The sequence below is a fragment of the Elephantulus edwardii genome, unplaced genomic scaffold, assembly GCF_000299155.1.
Source record: "Elephantulus edwardii isolate Elephantulus edwardi_28Jun2011 unplaced genomic scaffold, EleEdw1.0 scaffold00208, whole genome shotgun sequence".
NCBI classification, from domain to species: Eukaryota; Metazoa; Chordata; class Mammalia; order Macroscelidea; family Macroscelididae; genus Elephantulus; species Elephantulus edwardii.
Genome location: NW_006399958.1, coordinates 3,639,055 through 3,649,738, shown reverse-complemented (window position 1 = coordinate 3,649,738; position 10,684 = coordinate 3,639,055). Strand labels below are relative to the sequence as shown.

Here is a 10,684-nt window from a genome sequence, read left to right as displayed (position 1 = left end):
AATAGAATAAATACAACATATAGAATAGAATAAATATATACTGTCTCAGTAGGAGTAAAGACCAAGGCAGTAGATTATGTAAAAGAAAATTCCATTATCATGGGTACAAATATCTCCCATTTTGTAGAAAAATCATGAAGATAACTTGTGTCAAGTTTATTACGTCTGTATAGCATGCCTCTGGAAACTCTATGAACTTTGATAATGTTAATAGTTGTACATGGGCTTCAGGTCTTTTGTTCATACGGTCGCTATGAGTTGTGCTTGACTTGAAGGCAATCTAAAACAACAACAACAACAACATCATTTTTGTTTTATATAAAATGTCCTCCTATAACTGCAACCTCCACTTGTCACTGAAGTACATGATAGATGATATATCTGCATTGGTGATCACTAATACTGCCTGCAATAATAATTCCTGTCTTAAAAGTGAATTTGTAAAATGTTAGTTTTTATTAAAACATCACGATAGGCACATTTAAGATGATTTAGTTTAAGTTAAATAGGTTTTCACTTCCATGTGACCTAAATGAATTAATCCAACGCAGAAATTTAAATCAACATTAAAATAAAGATTCACAGTTTACCTTCACAGGCTTATCATGGCGTTTTCACATTTCTGTTCTTAGCTTTTATCTGTGTGTATCACAGAGGAATTAAAATCCAAATATAATTCCACTATCACATAATGTAGGGAGCTCCGGTGCCTAGTGGCAAGAAGCTGTGCTACAATCCCCAAGGCATGCGGTTCGAGGCCACCAGCTGTTCTGTGGGGGAAGGATAGGCAATCTCCTCCCTTGCGATTAACTGCCTCTGAAAACCCACTGGAGGGTCAGCTATGACTGGATTCTGACTCTACAATGCACAACAACAACACATAATATTAAGAAGACTGTTTCCTTAAGTCTGACAACTTCATGCTAATTCAGTTGCAATATTTTATGGCTTTGTTGCTTGCTTCCATTATAACACTAAGCATTGACTCCACAGCTCAGGGTTGTAGAAAAAAAAAAGCTGTTTGTTGTTTTAATAATCCAATTGGTGCAGATACTCTGCTGGAGAAGGAGGGGCAATCTCCTCCTGTTCCAGTCAGATCTGATTTGATGGTACGCACACACACAAATAATAAAATCTTTTTTTTTTTAAAGAAAGAAATCCAATTAGTGAAACATTTCAGGAATTGTTGGAAGGTGGGTTGTCCTGTATTAAGTATGCTTCAGTTGTCTTACCAGAAACAATCCATTTCAACTTCTGAACATTTGATTTCGGACATTTATTTGTTTGATGAATAGTCAGTTAAATACTTGGATCCAAGCTCTTGCCAGAAGGTCAAACCTCTGTCCTTTATCATGGAATGTTTCTGAAGACATTCTACTCCTTCTGTTAGTGGTCACACGTCTGCGCGTGGATTTCCAAGGCAATGATCGATAATGCCAACCCGCAAGGCTCTGCTTTTGAAAACATGGCCCTGAAGCGGTATGCCTTAAACTGAGCCTCTAGTCTTTCAAAATTAAGCTTGTTTCTCCTTTCAAGTGCCAAATTCTCCTGAATGAGAACATAATAGAGTTGCAGAAACTGAAAGGCAGTGGTTGATGTGAATTTCCAACACAACTTCTCTAATACAATTTTATTCCCATTCTCATCAAATCTGAAACTGTGAATCTATGCTGGCTTATTCGGATCAAGTCGTTTTCCAGTGGGACATTCCTCTTTTCCAAAGTCGAATTGCATTAGGAAAGTCTGCTGTCAGAGACCTCTCCAACGTACTGAGGAGCAACGATGTCAGTCTGGAGACTAAGGTGAGCCTGATCCAGGCCATGATCTTTGCAATCACTTGCTATGCATTGGAAAGCTGAGCAATGACTAGGGATGATAGAAGGAGAATTGATGCTTTTGAGCTGTGGTGCTGGAGAAGAGTATTGAATATACCATGGACTGTTAGGAGAACAAATAAGTTCATCCTATAGAGGGTGAGGCCAGGCTGCTCCTTGGAGTCAAGGATTCTGAGGCTTTGTCTGACATACTTTGGACATGTTACAAGGAGGGACCAGTCCTTGGAGAGATACGCCATTCTTGGGAGGGTGGAGGGACAGCACGGGAGAGGAAGACCCTCGATGAGATGGATTGATTCAGTGACTGGGGTAATGAGGGTAGGAGTGTCAGAGACAATAAGATTGGCACAGGATAGAGCAGGGTTTATGGCTGTGTACTAAGGGTCACTATGAGTCGCAGGTGATTCGATGGCACGTATCAACAACAACAACAATAGCAATTGATTTCATAGGCAAATAAAAGCAATTGAGTCCAAAACACCCAATGGGCTTGGGCTGTACCTTCAAATTGGACAGAAATCTGTCCAATACATTCACAGCTAGAGAAAATGTTTCAGTGTCAAATCCAAAGTGTTAAGTTAGACTGAAAAGATCTTTCACTTCAAAATCCCTTAGCTTTGCGGTCATTCTGAGGCCATGATTACTAGCAGAAACAATGAGTCTCAAGTCACAGACCGTTAGCTGACATCTAGACTCCTGTTCTCAGAGTGCAGTCAGCTGGTATAGCAATTTCTGAGCTTTAGTTGTCAGTATCTCTGTCTTCATGATTGCAATTGGGTGTGTCTTCAGTGGTAACCCCCCTCCCTGGGCCTGCTCGCACCTCACCCCACGATAACAGGTCCAAGATGCCTATAAGGTGAGGGTATTCAGGGAGAGAAGGGGAGCAGGCCAGGGAGGGGAGCCGTCTCGGACTGAGGCTACCCCAGTGCAACCGAAATGAATACTACCCTTAAGAATAAAGAAATTAGAAGCTGCACTGCAATCGCAGAGGTGTGCGGTTCGAATCCACCAGATGCTCTGCTGGAGAAGGAGGGGCAATCTCCTCCTGTACCAGTCAGATCTGATTTGACAGTACACACATAAAAAAAATAAAATTTAAAAAAAAAGAATAAAGAAATTATATGCAATCTTCATAGCAGAGTTTTCTACAACATAGGTATCATTTGAAAATTTGGTTGTTTTTAAAATGAAACTTCAGGGCACAACAATCAGTGTTTCCGAGTGACAATTAACAGTAGATGGGACACAGTGGATTTCAGTTGACAAGATCCTTGGGGCCCATGTCATGTCTTCTCATTCAGGTCGACTGCACCTGACAGATACCAGTGCCCGGGAATTGATGGAATGTCCCCCCGGCATCTGACGATGGGCCTACTCTTCCTCTTCCAGACCACAGTCGGTGTCCTCGGAAATGTCTTCCTTCTTTCCCATTATCTCTTCCTCTCCTTCGCTAAAAGCTGGTTGAGGGCCACAGACTTGATCCTGAAGAATCTGACTCTGGCCAATGCCTTGGTCATCCTCTCCAAAGGAATCCCCCAGACCATGGCCACCTTCGGCTGCGAAGATTTCCTCAGCGACCTGGGATGCAAGCTCGTGTTCTACGTCCACAGCGTCTCCAGGAGGGTGTCCGTCAGCAGCACCTGCCTCTTGAGCGTCTTCTGGGCCATCATCATGAGCCCTGGGAACTCCAGGTGGGCAGAGCTCAAAACGAGACTGTCCAGGCACAGGGGCACCTCCTTATTTCTTATCTGGACCCTGCACATGCTGATTTTTGTATGTTTCCCTTTGTACGTGACTAGCAAAGTGGGCAATGCAACCACCACAAAGAAGAGAGATTTGGTTTACTGTGCTTCCACAATTAACGACAAAACCACAAACTCCTTGTTTGTTGCACTTCTCTTCTTCCCTGATGCCGTGTCTCTGGGACTCATGATCTGGGCCAGCGCCTTCATGGTGTTCACCCTGCACAAACACAGGGAGAAGGTCCAACATATTCATAGCAACGGTGTCTCCCCCACCTCCTCCCCGGAGATCAGAGCCACCCAAACCATCCTTCTCTTCGTAAGCATCTTTGCATCTTTTTATACTCTCTCTACCATCTTGCAAATTTGCATCTCTCTCTCGAGTAATCCGAATCGGTGGCTGGTGGACATCGCTGTTCTGTGTGCTGCGTGCTTTCCAACGGTGAGTCCCTTTGTCCTCATGAATAGTGACTCTCGGGTCTCCAGGTTCCACTTTGTCTGGCTGTGTAACAGAAAACTCCTGCATCTTACCAGAAAGGTATAAAGTTTACGATCCTCTACGAGCTTCAGTTGTTTGTTTTTCACTCGGAATCTAAGTCATATGAGAAAGAGTCATATTACAAGAGAGAGGACATTCCCTCGCTCCTGTGTTTGTATGTGTGTTCGTAAATATTAGTACTTGTATTGAGGCTCAATGTCAAGAAGACAAAGATTCTCACCGTTGGGCCAATTGGCAGCATCAGGATGGATGGTGAAGAGATTGAGATTGTTCACAGCTTTATTTTGCTTGGCTCCACAGTCAACACTCTTGGCACCAGCATCCAGGAAATTAAAAGGCATATTGCCATGGGAAAGTCTGCTGTCAGGGACCTCTCCAAAGTACTGAAGAGCAATGGTGTCTCTCTGGAGACTAAGATGCATCTGATACAGGCCATGGTCTTTGCGATCACTTGTTATGCATCAGAGAGTTGGATAATGATTAAGGAGGATAGAAGGACGGATAATTGATGCCTTTGAGCTGTAGTGCTGGAGAAGAGTATTGAGAGTACCATGGACTGCTAGGAAAACAAATAGATTTGTCCTGGAAAGGGTTAAACCGGGTGGCTCCTTGGAGGCAAGGATTCTGAGGCTCTGTCTAACATACTTTGGACACGTTGTAAGGAGAGACTGGTCCTTGGAGAAGGACATCATGCTTGGGAGGGTGGAGGGACAACGCAGGAGAGGAAGGCCCTCTATGATGTGGATTGATTAAGTGACTGGGGTAATTGGGATGGGAGTGTCAGAGACAGTGCGGTTGGCACAGGACAGAGCAGAGTTTAGGGCTGTTGTACATAGGGTCACTATGAGTCGCAAGCGACTCGACGGCACATAACAAAAACAACATGTGTGTTTGTGTGTGAGGTATGTGCATATAAACTAGACGTGAGTGCATTAAAAAAACAGGATTATGACTCTAATTCCTCAACTAGAACCTTGGAAAATTGTACCCTCAGATATGTAAGAAGAACATTAATTGCAATAATGATAAACTTCTATGATCCTACTTCTAGTACTGTGCTGGCTGGCGAATTGATTTAAATGACACAGAATGTCTTTTCTTCTTTAATATTCCCGTTTTAGCTGTATTGTGTTGCTTGAACAAAAATATCCAGTTAAGCATGTTGTTATTATGTCTGGTTGAGCCAGAACCGAAGCGTAACTGACCCTCCAGTGGTTTTCCAGAGGCAAGGAGCTCTGGTGGCCTAGCCATAAGGAGCTGGGCTGCAACCCCAAAGGTATGTGGTTCACATCCACCAGCTGCTCTCTGTGATTTCTCCTCCTGTGTGATTTACTGCCTCTGAAAACCTGCTGGAGGCTCAGCTACAAGTCAATTCCTAATTAAGGACACGCCACACCATCACCGGATTGCAGGGGAGGAGATTGCCTGTGTTTTTCCTGCAACAGTATTTGGTGGATTTGAACCTTGTGCCTTGGGGTTGACAGGGCAACTCCATACCACTAAGCCACCAGAGTGAAGCAATACTTCAACTTGACAAGATCAGCTCATGTACAGAATCTTTGTTTAACATTGTGATGCATATATTTGAGATTGTGTTTACAAATCTGTTATGTGCTCCTCAGGGTATCTGCTGTATTTCAAGAAAATTTTTCTACTTTCCAATTTGAAAAAAAAATTACTACATTTTAGCTTTAAAATTTTTTTAAATTTTCTTTTAAATTATCTTTTGTGTCTGTGCCGTCAAATCGGATCTGACTGGTACAGGAGGAGATTGCCCCTCTTTCTCCAGCAGAGCATCTGGTGGATTCAAACTGCGCACCTCTGGGATTGCAGTGCAGCTAGCTTTCAAAATTTTTTCAAAAAATTCTACATTTACTATTTTTTGCATATTAATTTTCTCTTAGATTTTAACCCAAAAGCTATAGCGTCATTTTAAAAGCCGAGGAGCCTGGTGGCACAGCTATTGAAGCACTCACCCGCCAAGCAAAGGTTACTCTTTCAAATCCATTGCTTGTTCTAGGGGAGAAGTAGGTGTCACTTGGCTTCTGGAAAGGTTCACAGGTGTGGAAACCCCAGGAGCAATTCTGCTATTTCCTACAGGTTTGCTGCTATGACTCAGATGTGACTGATGGTAACGGGTTTATGGGGATTTTTTGGGGGAGGGGTTTACAAAATTGAACACAGGTAAACTATTTAATATTTTCCCCTTCATTTTAATTATTTTATTTTATTACTTTTGTGTGAGTGTAACGTCAAATCAGATCTGACTGGTACAGGAGGAGATTGTCCCTCCTTCCCCGGCAGAGCAGGTGGTGGATTCGAACCGTGCGCCTCTGGGATTGTAGATGCAGCTCCTTACCACTAGGCCACCAGAGCTTCCCTTTCCCTTCATTTTGACAACCTAAAGATAATATTGCAGCACTGATTTATTCACTTTCTGTCAATCTAAAAAAAAAATATCCCCAAACCTATTCATTTCAAGAGTTTAAAATATCCAAATCGGGATTCCATCCAATGTGGCTGTGAGGGAATTTCTCGTAGTGTTCAGTTGTAATTTCTGCATCCATGTTTCATTACGTTCTCTACGTAGACACAGTTAGCATATGGACTATGTTTTCACACCTTCATTTAAGTGTGTTACAACTAATATTAGAAGGTGTCACTGTTGTTGTGTGCTGTCAAGGTGGAACCAACTCAGAGCTGACCTTCCAGCAGGTTTTCAGGTTAGAAAACCACACAGGAGGAGACTGCCCGTCCTTCTCCTGCAGGTGAACTGGAACCGTGTGCCTTTGGGATTGCAGAGCAGCTTCTTACCACTAAGCCATCAGCGCTCCCCCCTAAAAAAAAATCACCAGTGTAAAATGAAACACTAGATGTCAAATCAAAAGGACGGCCATTTTTGGATGTTGTCAGGAGGGTCCTGGAGAAAGACATCACGTTGGGGAAAGTGGATGGTCAGCAAAGCAGAAGGAGACCTTCCCTGATGTGGATCCACGCAGTGGCTTCAGCTATGGGCGTCAACACAGCAGACATTGTCAGGATGGTGTGGGCTCCGGCAAGGATTCGCTCTGTTCTATCCAAGGTTCCTCCTAGTTGGACCTAACTCCACCACAGCTGCCGCCGCCACCACCACCACCACCACCACCACCACCACTACCTCCTTGTACATTTGTAAAGAATAAAGAGATCACCACTTGAGCAGCCTTCATAGCAGTGACTCTGACACAGCCAGTACTCTTTAAAGGTAATCTAACTTTTGGAAACTTCTTTGTTTTTTTATTGTTATTATTATTTTTTTATTATTATTAATTTTAATGAAAATTTACAGAGATTTTGGATTTCCATTCATGCATTGTTGCATTTTTCTCCCTGCCCACCCCTTCCCTCTACCTCATTCTTCCCTTTGAAAAGTGAAAGAAAAATTCTTTCATTGTTAGACAATCCCTCTTCCCAAGTCCACTCCACTATGCAGCCTTCATTCTGGACTCTTGTCATGACAATAATACCTAATCATATATTCTTCCTAAACAGTTCTCTCCCTCATCTGTTCCAAAGCAGCATACATTATTTAGCCCCTCTTCGTTTCCCCTCAACTCCGATGTCAGTCCTGTTTTAACAACAGTGGTTTTATGCAGTATTTGTCCTTTTGTGCCTGAGATATTTCACTCAACATGATGTTCTCTAGAGTCACTCATTTTGTATAATATTTAATGAATTCCTTGGTTTCTGATGCAGCACAGTATTCCATTGTGTGACTATACCACAGCTTCTCTGTCTATTTGTTTATTTTTGGGCACTTGGGTTGTTTCCAACTCTTTGCTATTGTGAACAAAGCTGCTATAAACATGAGTGTGCATATATGTGCTTGGGTGGCAGTTTTAGTCTCTTTGGGGGTATATTTCCAGAAGTGGAATTGCTGGGTCAAATGATATGTCTGTTTGCAACTTTTTGAGAAAGCACCATACAGCTTTCCATAGTGGTTGCACCATTTTACACTCCCACCAACAGTGAATAAGGGTTCCCGTTTCTCTGCAACCTCTCCAGCATTTGATGTTTGCTGTTCTGTTAAATTTTGCTATTCTTACTGGGGTGAGATGGTATTTCATAGTCGTATTGATGGAACCTTTAAAAAACCTTTTTAAAAGTGATAGTTTATGAAGCAAGTTTGCTTTCCATCCAACCATTCATACGCATTTTGTTTAAATGATGTTGTTGTTATGGGCTGTCAAGTCGTCTACGATTCATACCTTTTGAACAAAGTTCTGAATTCTACCTTATTGATGTCAATGCGTTTAACCTAGCCTTTATTTTTTCTGTACGGGGATCATACAGTCAATTTTAATTTACGGCTCATTTCATTCAACCTAGGAAATTGTTTCAAGGGGGGGTAGCAGGCATTATGATATTTTTGTCTTTATCACTAACTTATCTGTGGTTTTGAATGTGGTTATGGGTCATTCATTAACATCAGTGGTGATGAATTCAAATGTATGAATTTCAGACTATTATTCTAATAACCCCAGTGTTGATGCTGTGTGACTGTGTTTCAATTTGAGACCACTGTAATAGGACTGACATATAAAGTCTGTCAAAGATTTTAGTGCCAAATGTACAGATTTAGTGGGTACAAACATAGTTGCAGAGATTACACCCTTTCATCTTTAAGATACTACCAAATAGTTGTTTGGGTGTTTTTTTTTTAAACTTTGGCATTGATTGTCATAATCCTACAATGTGTGGGTTTTCTGATAGGGGGGCGGGAAACCCACAAAAATCAAATGCAAAATCTTTGTATTTTTCTCTCAATTCATTTTCATTTCCTGAAATGACTTATGAATCATCATATCCAACAGAGGATTTATTGACATTTCCTTGATGAATTAGAAAGTTGGACATGTTTTTGTACATTTACTAGTTAATGGTTATTCTCTCTTTTTTTTTAATGTTAGTTGATTTTGCCTTTATTTTCCTACTGAATTATCTACTTGTTGATTTCTAGGTTTTCTGTATGTTGTTGTTCTTATGTGCCATCGAGTCACCTGAGACTCATGGTGATCCCGTGTATAACAGCCCTAAACCCTGCTCTATCCTGTGGCAATCTTATTGTTTCTGACACACCTACCCCCTATTCCCCCCAGTCACTGAATCACTTCATCTCATCAAAGGTCTTCCTCTTCTGCACTGTCCCTCTACTCTCCCAAGCATGACGTCCTTCTCCAAGGACTGATCGCGCCTTGCAATATGACCAGAGTATTTGAGATGAAGCTTCAGAATCTTTGCCTCCAAGGAGCAGCCTGGTTTCAGCATCTCTAGGATGGAACCTGTTTGTTCTCCTCACAGTCCATGTGTTCTGCCCACGAAATGCCCCTCAAAGGATATCCAATCACACGTCTGAAAGTTTCAAGAGCGTTTATTAATTCCACATGTGGAGACTTTCTCCCTCCTTAGGAAGGTGGTGAGGGGGAAAGCCCTGAGTCCCCCCTCCCAATTACCTTTATGGCTCCCCTGGGTGCCCCTATTGGGGCAGGGAGATTGAGATCATGGTTGGTGGGTCAGGGGATCAGTCATGTGGGTCAGCTTTTGATGGGCTGGCTACTTTGCCAGCCTTTACTCTTTTTGTGTTACGTAGACACGAGTTAATTCTTTACTTTGCAAGGACATATAAGCCTTTAACTGGGGCATTCGTGTTTGCCTTAAGCTAAGAATTTTTCGCGTCTGGTATTACGGGGGGCTTATAAAAAATGGGGTTTATGCTGTCCCTTCACATGGTATATTCAATACGCTTCTTCAGCAAAACCGCTCAAAGGCATCAACTCTCCTTCTATCATCCTTAGTCATTGTCTTTATACATACTGGAAAATTGTTTTGTTGCCTTGCTTTGATCTGTTTCTGTCTCTTTAGCATGTATGTATCTTAAATTTTGGTGTTATCTAGTTGGTAATGAGCTCAGGAAGGATGGCCCAGGTTAGGGTAAGGGTCTGACCTATTGTTCATAAGTTTCCTATGAATCATAGTCGACTCTGCGGCACATAACAATGACAATAACAATTTGTAATATGAAGAGGACCCTCGAGGAGATGGATTGACATGTGGCTGCAGTGAGGGACCCACGCACCGCTGAAGCGTGGAGGACTGCACTGGACAGTGATTTCCTCTGCTCTGCACCGGATGACTACGAATCAGTGGCACCCAACAACCACAACACTTTGTACAATGCCTCTTCATAAGAAATGATTTTGCCACCCATTTTAAATAATATTTCATGAGTTCCTTGTTTTTCAGTGCAGCGTAGTATTCCATTGTGTGAATATACCACAGCTTCTCTATCCATTCGTTTGTTGATGGGCACTTAGGTTATTTTCAACTCCTTGCTATTGTGAACAAAGCTGCAATAAACATAGATGTGCATGTATCTGCTTGGGTGGCAGTTTCTTTGGGGTGTATTCCCTGTAGCGGAATTGCTGGGTAAAATTGTATTATTGTCATGACAGGAGTCCAGAATGAAGGCTGCACAGTGGAGTGGACCTGAGAGGAGGGATTGTATAACAATGAAGGAATTTTTCTTTTACTTTTCAATGATAAGAACGAACTGGAGGGGAGGGGTGACC

At 42.2% G+C, this 10,684-nt stretch overlaps 1 protein-coding gene and 1 pseudogene across 1 annotated transcript in view; one reads left to right on the top strand and one right to left on the bottom strand.

The window, feature by feature from the left end:
* Positions 1–10,684, top strand: part of LOC102843481 (zinc finger protein 845-like) — a 578,666-nt gene that overhangs the window by 206,287 nt on the left and 361,695 nt on the right. The gene's annotated exons all lie outside the window — the stretch shown is intronic.
* Positions 1,164–2,585, bottom strand: LOC102844008 (annotated as a pseudogene).